This window comes from Dendrobium catenatum, unplaced genomic scaffold (genome assembly GCF_001605985.2).
Source record: "Dendrobium catenatum unplaced genomic scaffold, ASM160598v2 fragScaff_scaffold_911, whole genome shotgun sequence".
NCBI classification, from domain to species: Eukaryota; Viridiplantae; Streptophyta; class Magnoliopsida; order Asparagales; family Orchidaceae; genus Dendrobium; species Dendrobium catenatum.
Window position 1 is genome coordinate 1,636,754 of NW_021319373.1, and position 11,990 is coordinate 1,648,743.

Genomic DNA, 11,990 nt, shown 5'->3' on the forward strand with positions numbered 1-11,990 from the left:
TATATATATATATATATATATATATATATATATATTAATAAAAAAGCTATGTGATGAATTTTTTAAAATAATGAGTAAGGAGTTTGAGATGAGTATGATGGTGGAATTGATCTACTTTCTTGGATTTAGTATAAGGCAGATGGATGATGGATTATTTCTTAGTAAAAAAATATATTAAGGGTATCCTTAAGAAGTATGAAATGGATAAATCCAAGATATAAAAGACTCCCATGAGTTCTATTGTTTATTTAGATAAGGACTAAAATTAAAAATCAGTTGATCAGAAAAAAATACAGAGCAATAATTGGATCACCTCTTTACTTAACGACTAGCAGATATGATATTATGTTATTGCTTGTATCTGTGTTAGATTTTAGGCAGATCCAAAAAAATCCCACCTTACTACTATTTAGAGAATCCTTAGATATCTCTTAGGAACCCAAAACTTAGGAATCTTGTATCCTAGTCACAACACTTCCTTTGAAATCATAAGATGTTCTGATTCAGACTTTGTTGTATGTAGGGTTGATAGAAAAAACACTTTTGTAACCTACCAATGCAAAGGACAATTTTTAGTGTCTTGGTCCAAAAGAAAATAGAACTCAGTAGCCCTATCCACTACAGAAGCTGAATACTTAACCATAAGAATTTGTGTAGCATATGTTCTTTGGTTAAAGCATCAAATCTTGGATTTATGACTACCTATATGCACCATTCCAATCTTATGTGACAACTCTAGTTTCATATGCATTTCAAATAATCTAATCCAATACTCCATGAACAAACACATAGATATGAGGCACCATTTTATTGAAGACCATGTCACCAAGGGAGATATTGAGCTATATCAAGTAGCCACTAAAAATTAGCTTGAGGACATCATTACAAAACTACTTTCTTTTGAAACCTTAAGTACCTTAAGAATCATATTAGGTGTCATAGATATTCATGCTTTAAATTGAATGCTTTGAAATTCCTAAATTTGAGTGATGTTTTTTTTTTTTTTAATGTTTTGTGTTTTATGTTTTGTATTATTTGTTTTGTTTTTTACTTTCTTGTGATTTTTTTTTTCTTTCTTATGCATATGTCTATTATTTCTTTTGAAATTTAAGAAGCCGATCACTACTTATTTTAGCAGTTAAACTCTTCTTTAAATAAAAAAACTTACCTATTTTTGGAAACAGTGTTTGACTCCTCTAAAAATTGTTAAAGGAAGAAATTGTAGATTATCTCTCTTCTTCTAACTCTTTTAGAGGTATAATTTCTTTTTTAATCAAAATTTATTTTAAATAAAAATTTGGAACAAGAAGTAGAGATCTATTTCGTCTTCCTACAATTCTCTTTCTCATTTGAATATTTATTTTCAAATCAATGAATCTATTTCAAAATTTTTTAATCAAGTCATTTGTCTTTATCAGATGAATCGGTTTTTGGTTTGTTGTTTACTCTTCTTTATATAAGATAGTGGGTTCTTTTTCTCTCATATTTGGAAGATAATCCCATAACTTAGTATTTTTAAAGACTGAAAATGTAAGCAAGTTTGCAAAGCAAATAAAAAAGAGGCAAGAATTGAGCCCAAAAGTTGAAAAGATGTGTAATGAATGTAAAAAAATAAAAAATTGGAAGATGCACCAAGTGTATCAAAAAACAAAAGATGCATAAATTGTGCCAAATAAGGATAAAAGATGCACAAAATGAGCCCATAATGAGTTAGCTTCCCTCTTTTTCAAATCTTTAAATCTTAAACAAATCCATGTGCTAATTGATATCATCTACACCAGAATATGAAAATTATGATTTCTGGTTCATCGCTTTACAATGCTATTCTCTTAGATATATTTCTAAAAAAAAGTTTGAAAAATCACATTTCCAATCTAATTTATGTTCTAAATTAGATTTTTGTTTTAACAGGACATTTAACCTATCAAGGAGCCTGAGCTAGGGTTGATAAAATTCAATTTTCTAAACTTTCTGGACATTAGATTTATCAATGCATTTCTTATCTATATAATCGGTTGGTAAAATTTTAATTTGATACTATTGAGTGATTCCTCCAAAAAAAATTGTTTTGTGATTTTTTTCTTTATTTTTTAATTAATTTTATTGTACTATTATATTTGTTATGTTTTTAGATCCTTCTTAATCATCACGCTTTATCCCATAACTTTTCTCTTTTATGTTCACATCATCCAGTATGATTCATGTCGTATTGGACCATCTTAAGAAACTAGAAAATATCTGATCACAACATATTTAACGACCAATAGTAATTAAATATTAGTGATCATATTTTATGATTTCTTCTTTGTAATGTATGATCCACATGGCAGGAATAATTGGACAAATGGAATTCAGCCGATATAATCCATAATACCATATTATATAGTATGATCCACCTTTTTGTATTGTATGAACTCAAAAGTAAACAATCATACAGGCTAATTCCTCATCACGATCGCCCTGTCTCTAAATGTCCAGTGTAATTACCGATCATACTGTATAATAAGACCACCATTTTAACCAATCTTTTGGACTAATTGATTTCAATATATCGTCTAGTATTATCTCACTATCGTATTATACATTCTGGCCAATTCTATTTAAATAGTTAGGATTCTTTCAATTTCATCACACCATTCCTATTTTTTAATCCTTTACTTCCCTCTTGAACTTTTGATCCTTATAATGTCTGGTGGTAAACAATCCCAAGCACTGGAGTGTAGTTCCTCTAAATGAACTATTGATCTTAGGTTCACTAAGTCTGTTGATAAAAAAGCCTACCAATGGTACAAAATGTCAGGGATCATACTTTTAAAATTATAAACCAGTAAATTTCAAGGTACTCACTCTATTTTCCCATACACTCTTGGCTTCAACCTCACCCTAACCTTTCCATTCAACTATGAACTTTTATTTAAATTCTTCATAAGCCTTTGCATTAAATATGAGGTCACTACCTTATAATCCTATTTTAGTAAAGGCCTGTCAAAATCACTTACAAGGACTTTCATGACTTTCTTTATCTTCTCACTAGTGGGGAAAATTTCATATTTTAGCCTGAGATCCTAACTACAATTGGACCCCTGCCAACTCCATCCTTAAGGAGTCCAATGTTAACTATTATAATGCACATGTAAATTAATTATGTAAAGATTCCTAAATCATTCAGCACATTCTTTATAACTTAATCATTCCTAAAGTTGGGGACTGGATTAACTTTACCCTTATTCTCTCAATTGCAACCAAATTCATCATGGCCCAAATGGACTTCATTTAATTTGAGCTTATAATATGTTATCTTGATAACTTAACTTGCATTTGAGATCCTAAACATAAAAGAAAATATACCCTTGCATTAGGACATCTCATTGCCTTTATCCTAAAAAATAAATACATCCTCCAGTATCCTATACCACCAGGTCACCTCCCTGTATACTATTCCAATATCTCCTTCCACATCCTTCACAGTGCTCTTTTCCACAACGATTGATATGTTGACCCCAAGCCAAAGGAGGGAGTGGGAGAATAACCTCAAGAACCAGCACTAATTTGATAGTAGTTTCAAATTGATCAATTGGTTCAGTGGGTTAATCATTAGAAGGATAGATTTGTAGACTATGTAGCTGATTAATAGCGACATTATGTAATTTATTTGGCTCATTTTGAAAGCTATGTAGCACAGTAGCATCAACATGATGTCAATGATATGGCTTTATTTAGGGAGCAATTTACTTTCATGCACCACTTCATTCAGCCACCACCACCACCACCTCCACTTGATCGGGATTCTTCACTTTTCTAGATTTCTCTATATTTTTTCCTGTATTTTTACTATTCTTTAGTTCTTTATTTTGTTATTTGTGTAATTTTATCATAGTTTCCTATTTATTTGATGTTGTTTTCTCCTCTTTTGTGATGTCAAAAGGAGGAGTAGCATGTATTGGTAGTTTTTATTTTGCTTTGAAATATTCAATTTCATGTTTGTCTTTTCATATTTTGTTCTCTATTTATACGTGTTCTTTTCCTTTTTTTTTCTTTTAAAAATAAAAATTAAAAATTAAAAATTAAAAATCCCTTATTTTTTAAAAATTCACTTAGTAAGGTGGAGCTTAAGGAACAACAAAATACTCTTGAATCATCAAAAATTGGTAAGTTGTTGCAAATCTTGACTGGCGTCCTATGATTTTGATTATAAGAGGCATTATTGGGCTTTTTACTATGTTATTTCAATTTATTGCATATTTGTTTTGCCCTGCTCACTAACATTTTAGGTCTACTATTTGTTTTAAACTTCAATTAGCTCATGATTGGGTATACTAGCGTAGAGGCAATTGTAATTTAAATTTAAATATACATTTACCTTTCTTGAGTAATGTCATGTTTATGATGGATAGTAAACTAAGTAACCCTCCACACACAAATACTCAAGGGAGTGAGTTGCTGAGTTAAAAAATTTATATTTTGAACTAATCATACAGTACAATTTAGATCATACTGGACGATCCATTGAAATAAAAAAACTCTAATTAGGTCACCTCAGTTAATTAAGATTGATTAAACTCATTGTACTATATAATCTAGATCATAGAGGATAATCAATTGTAATTAGAAAAATAGCTGCCAATAATAATATATATAATATTTTAATATTCAAACTCTATGTCTAATTATATTGTATGATCTTCATCGTACTGTATGATCTACAATAATCATGCCTAATTGATCTTATTATTGGGTGTTCAATTATGGTCAAATTGTTCAATTAGATTGTATAAGATGATTCAAGATGATCATACTATACAAACTGATTCCAACATGGGATGATAATTAAATGCTACCTATTGTTCAATATGTAAAATCATAATTTTTCATTAATCATGCAAGATGATCCCTGAACTTTATACGATACAAATCAATTTATATTTTGGACAATATTTAATAATTAATGATAGTACTGGATTATAAATTCAATCACTTTAACTAATCATACAGAATGATCACAAGATCATACAGGATGATCACAAGATCATACAGGATGATCACAAGATCAAACAGGATGATCAGTATAATCTGTTGAATTGATCATCCAGACTAATGCAGTTCATACTGACTGAAAGTGTTATTTTTTACTAATCATACAAGTTGATCTCATGATCATACTAGATGATCTTAGATGACATATTGAAAATTTGGGCTTCTTTGGAAGATTTCTATTTAATTTCTTACAGGAACTTGTAAGAGATCTTTTACTGCCAAGAGTCTTGAAAGGATGATTAGAGAGGAAGAGTTTAGGAGAACTTTGGGAGAGAAGAGACGAAGAGTTTTTGTAAGCGGAAGTTATGAGAGCTTCACAAGGTTACTCCAAGTAAGGTTCTTCATCATCTTTGTCAAGCATTTGCCTTGATCCTTTGGAGGATCCAGGAAGACTTTCTATAGCACTAGGTTCATGGTTCTTTGCCAACTCTAGGAGGGAGTAAAAGAATTTTTGGTTCCCTTTCTTTGGAGGATCCAGTAACCTCTAGTGTTTACCAATTCAAAATGTTACAACTCGAGCTTATGAGTTTATATTTTTTATGATAACAAATATTATGTCTCACATCTTTATGTTTCATAGTATTTTTCATTATATATTTGTTTGGTGAGTATACTACCATTTCAGGGAAACTATACTCCAGACTGCCGAAGACTTCAAGATAGATTAGATTAGAGTTTCTTGTAATAAAATCTATATTAGTGTGAATGTAATTGGGTAACTATGTACACATATATTGGGAGAGTGAGTCAAAACTTTAGATTTTAAAACTAATCATATTGTACATTTTTCAAATCATATTGTACAGATTGTTATAGTAGTTGCTCCAAACTAAATTAATCAAATAATGCCCATAAATTTTTGTGCCATTCGTATTAAATGATGTATGGTTCATACAGACGACTCATAGAGTACAAAATAGGATCGTCCATGTTCATACCAAATTAAACATGATTTTTTTAAGTAGTTAATATTGTATGATGTATGGTTCGTATAGTCGGCTCAAAGAGTACGAATTAGGGGTTATACATAATCATACCGAAAGAACTTATTCAATTTTTTAAGTATTCATACAGTATGATGGTAGTTTATACAGACAATTGATAGAGTACAAAATCATGTTCGTATAGGATCGTACATGGATTTGTAAACTGTTTGTATGGGACGATATACATTCATACGAATGGAAAAATTGAGTTCGTACCAATTTGTATAGACAAATTTAAACTATTCATATGGGATGTAATATGTTAGTACAAACTAGGCGTATAGGACTATATGCATCTTACAGTTTGATTGTAGTATAATTTTCTTGCAATTTAAGTTTTTTGGTCGTCTTTCATGTCTTTTCTATATAAGGATTCATAAAAACAATCATTAAACACCTTTGTTGTGAATTTATCTTGAGAGTGTCCATTGAGTGGGAGTTTTTGGGAGAGATTATCAGAGTGAAGTGTGAGAGATCAAGTGAGGGGGAGTTGTGAAGGATTCACAAGGTTGCCCAAAGCGAGGATCTCGGTGTCTCCTTCAAGTTTCTGCCCATCTTCTCTAGAGTCTCTTAAGTGAAGTTCTTCAATAATGATCACGAGTTCTCATCCTTCACCAGGAGGGTGAAAAAGGATGACGGTTCCCTGCCTTCACCAACAATAACAACAATAACAACAACAACATCAAGCCTTTATTTCACTACATGGGGTCCGCTACATGAATCCTTTTTCTCCATTGTGTCCTATTAAAAGTCAAATTCTCATTTAAATCTAATAAAGAAAGGTCCTTCCTAATATTTTCTAACCATGTCATTTTAGGTCTACCTCTAATTGTTTTAACATAAACCAAATTTAATACCTCGACTCTCCTAACCAAGTCATCAGAAGGCCACCATTTTATGTGACCAGACCATCTAATGTGACTCTCTCTAAACTTATCTTCTACTAGAGCTACTCTAACCTTTTTAAGTATATGCTCATTTTGTATCCTATCTCTAAAGGTAGAGCCACTCATCCACCTGAGCATCCTCATCTCTGCCACACTTAACATAAAATTATGCTTCTCTTTTAATGGACAACATTCAGCACCATAAAGCAATGTAGGCCTCACCACCATCTTATAAAATTTTTCCTTAAGTTTGAGGGGTCATTTTCTATCACACAACAAGCCCGATGCATTCCTCCACTTCAACCACCCAACTTAAATTCTACTGATAATATCCCCATCTATTTTACCATCACTATGAATAATAGATCCAAGATATCTAAAATGTGTACTCTTATTAATAACTTGATTGCCCAAAGTCCCAATCCCCTTACTAGGTCTAATACTACTAAAAGTACACAACATATATTCCATTTTAGATCAACTCAACTTAAAACCTTTAGACTCTAAGGTTGACCTCCATAATTCAAGTTTACCTTCAACTCCCTTTCTAGTCTTGTCAATAAGAAGAATATCATCAGCAAAAAGTATACACCAAGGTACATCCTCATGCAAATGTCCAGTGAGAACATCCATGACTAAAGTAAAAAGATATGGGCTTAAGGCTGATCCTTGATGTAAACCAACCAAAATAAGGAAATACTTGGTCTGTTTTACAACAAGTAATAGCTCTTGCATACATTTCTTTAATGATTTAAATATAAGCATTCTTAACTCCTTTCTTTTCAAGATATCTCCATAGCACTTCTCTTGGAACTTTATCATATGCTTTTTCTAAATCAACAAACATCATATGTAGATCCTCCTTATTTTCTCTATATTTCTCCATCAAACCTCTTAACAAATATATGGCTTCCACAGTCGACCTACACGGCATGAATTTAAATTGATTTTAAGAAACACAACTTATGCTCAATAACTCGGTCCTATAGTTCTAAAATATGACACATTAACTTTATTCCTCTATAATTCACACAATCTTATTGATCGCCTTTATTCTTAAAATAAGAATTAACAAACTCATTCTCCACTCTTTTTTTTTTTTTAAAAAGAACAACGGCTAGGAATATTATTAATCAAAGTTTCCTACTTACAAACTACTTACATAACTTGACTCCTCCTTCAACAAATTGAAGAATGAAGGAGGAATCTTATTACAAGAGAAATCTTCCCAACAAAAATCATTAAAAATGGCATAGCTAGCACAATGGTTTGCTAGCTTATTACATCTCCTATTTACCCGATTAAAGAAAATGAACTTGTGATTCTTCGAAAATAAAAGCTCATATCTCCACTTATCTCCCAATTCTTGCAAGAACGTGATGACATTATAGTTGTCTCCTTCTATGATTATTCCTTGAAAGTCTTGAATCCAATCTTTAACAATTTCCCTTATAAAGCGAATCGAGAATAACTCTAGACTTGTAATATCCCAATGAATACATGAGTGACCATATGCTAAAAGAAATCTTCCTTTACTGTCACGTAAAACACCTCCAATTCCAACTTTGTACGATTGTAACAAGGATGCATCAACATTAATCTTTAACCAATTGGGTGGAGGAGGGTACCAATGTTCTAACCGTCTAGAAGTCTTATTCATACCCTAGTGTCCCAACTTTCCTTCATTCATAAAGGATATAGAAGTCATACTTACTGAATATCAAGCTATGAACATAGAACAATCCTCCTTGTCTCCATGGATAAGCTTATTCCTAGACTTCCTTGTAAGATATACAGCATTGCAATAAATGTTAATCATGAAGCCTTGAGTTTTGTAACACTTTTCCATTCATTCCTTGTAATGTTGAAATGAATCAAACAACTAAAAACCAAAGCAGCATTTGTTCAAACAACGAATGACTTCTTTCATCTTCTCATAATTAACCGTAATATGATCACATTCTTTTGATAGTCCGCCTCCTCTTGGACAACTATAATTCTCTTGGAGTCATTTCTGATACAAGAAGTTGTAGGTAGGGATTTCATTGTTGAACAATCTCCACTAAAAAACATCTACATGGGACCTTAACTTAATCTTCTTCAAACATTGCCAGAACACGCATTCCTATTCATGCATAAAAAAATTCTATAAACCAGAGAGGAGATTGAACACCCCGAGCTCTATTGAATTAGCTCTAAATAATCACTATCTTGATTTCTGTGAACTTCCACCAATAGAATGATCTTTATAAGTTCGTCTCCAAATAGCTGTTTAAGCTTTGATACATTCCATACACCATTTGAAATCAAACAGTCCACCATTTCTTCCCCTGCGTCTGAAATCGAGACAAAAGTAGGTCAGCTATTCAATTTTTTGTCCAAAATCCAAATGTACTCAAGGATGCTGATAGAACTGCCATTAACAAATCCCCATCTCACTACAGATTTTAATGGTTTCTTCCCACTTGATAAGATTTTACATGTAACAGAAGATCCAATACCATGCACTGATCCATCCCTCCACAGACCATACTTTGGATTTAAAATTTGATACAACAAAGAGTCTCTCTCTTGAATGACCTTTCAAGCTAGTTTTCCTCTTAAAGCATCAACAATCTCAATACATGAACGAATTCCTCTACCACTAAATTCCATTGGTTTACACAGATTATTCCAACTAACATACTGTAAACCCAATCTCCCATTTTGTTTATGCCAAATCAAATCACGACAAAGCTTGTCTATCTCTTTAAGAATACTTTTTGGAACCAATGTGTAAGTGCAATAGAAGTTGGGAATAGAAAGCATAACTGTTTTAATCAACAACATCTTCCCTGCCAAAGAAAGTTGTTTACTTCCCCATACCTCCGTGAACTTCATTGCTTTCTCTGTAATGAAATGAAAATCTGCAGCTACCAACCTTCTTAATGCCAATTTAACACCCAGGTACATAAATTCTTTTACCACCTTAAAACCCCATGATTCTTTCAATAGTTTTCCTCCTTCTCTTCACATGCCAACCGAATAACATCACTGATTTTTCCAAATTGATCTTCTGACCTGTCCAGCTACAGAATTCCGTTAATGTTTCTTTACTTCTTTTACTTCTTTGACATTGGCATGAGAAAAAATGATAACATCATCTTCATATAAAAGATGGGAGATCTTTGGCAAATTGCAACCAAGTTTAATACCCACAGCTATATCATTTTGCTTAAAATGATTAGTGAGCAATTGTGAACATAAAATGAATAAAAAGGATGATAGAGGACATCCTTGTTGAAACTTGCTCTCCACATAAATCCAGCTAGACATCTTACCATTAATGATCAATGAAAATTTTAGAAACTGTACACATTTCATAATCCACTTAGAGAATTTTTTAGGAAACCCAAAATATTCTAAAACATTTCCCAGAGTATTCCAACTCATGATATCTTAGGCTTGTTCCAAATCCACTTTGAATGAAACCAACCCTTTTGATGATCTAGAATTCCTGAATTTTTGAAATGCCTCCTGCGCCACAAGAATATGATGACCCATAGATCTAACATTAATGAATGCAGCTTGCTCCATAGAAACTAATTTTTGAATCAACATTTTCATCCTATTCAACAGAATTCTTGACATCACCTTATAAATAGATATGCATAAACTAATGGGTCTATAGTGGCTTGGTAATGCATGTTCCAAATTCTTTGGAATGAGAACAAGGAGGGTCTCTTTCTAGTCATTGTTGACCTCATTATTCGAGGCCAATTTTCCCGGAATCAACTCTAGCACCTAGGTTTTCGTAGCCTAGTGTAGATGTCGCACCTATAGGATTTCACTTAGGTGGATTCCTAATGACGTAGCGTTGACTCGACCCTTTAATTGATCCAAATCGAAATCGATTAAATCCAATTCTAATTCAACCTCAAATCAACTCTTTTAAACCAAAATTTGCTACACCAATCGAAGCGAAATAAAATAAAATTTAGCTCGAGTCGAGTTCGATTTCAATAGCCCCAATTAACCCGTTTTGACTCATCACTAGTATATATATAATAATAATTGATACGACGTCAAAAATTATCTTAATCGGGCTCGAATCTCGATGCAAAATCAAGTTTGGAAACTTCAAAAATTAATTTGGAGACCATACGAACTCCGATTTCAGCAAACTTATAGTCGAACTGAGCGTCTCAGGAATACAAACCCAACGACACCAAGATCAACCTAATCCAAGCCCAAATGAATCCGAATCAAGGGCTCAAATAGCTGTTGGAAGGTTCAAACCGCAATTTGAGTTACCAAACGGTCTCCGATTTTGATGAGCTTATACTCGAATCGAACGGCTCGACGAGACAAATCCAATGAGCCTAAGATCACTGAATTCCGAAATCATTAAGGCCTTTAAATGTCCAACAAACGGTTCACGGTCAAAGGGTTCAGCAACAACCCATAACCACCCACTCTCCCTCTCCCTCTACCCATCCCGATCCCTCTCTCCTCTCTACACACACAGAACCGAAATCAGCCCCACTCCCTCTCATTCGCAAACCACTCCCTCTCATTCGCAAACCGCTCCCTCTATCTCTCATTTTTTCGGAACTCCTATATTCACACAGAAAGCGAACTGCTCCCAGGCCTCTCTCCCATTTCGTGAAACTGAAAGCCCTATGTCTCTCTCTCTCTCATTCCACGATTCTCATTCCTCCCTCATGCCTCTAAGCAGCCGCTTCCTCCTCTTCTCCCACCGTCCAAGCAAAAGGAAGAAGAAGATGGTCTATTCAAGGATCCGGCTACCTTCTCCCATTCGGCCAAAGAAGAAACGTGAGGGATTTTTCTTCTCATCCTGAGCAAAGCAAAGAAAGGGGATAACTGTTCGGGAAAGTTGATTCAAGAAGAGAAGATGTGCTGCAGTTTTTATCATCAAAATAAAGGAAATCTGCTGCGGTATTGAGCATAAAAACAAGGTAGAATTATTGTAGTTTTGGGTACCAATGCATGATGAGTTTGCTGCAGTTTTTACTATCAAAATAAGGAAGATCCGTTATAATTTTGTCACCCAAAATGAGGTGGATATATGCCGATTTCAGCA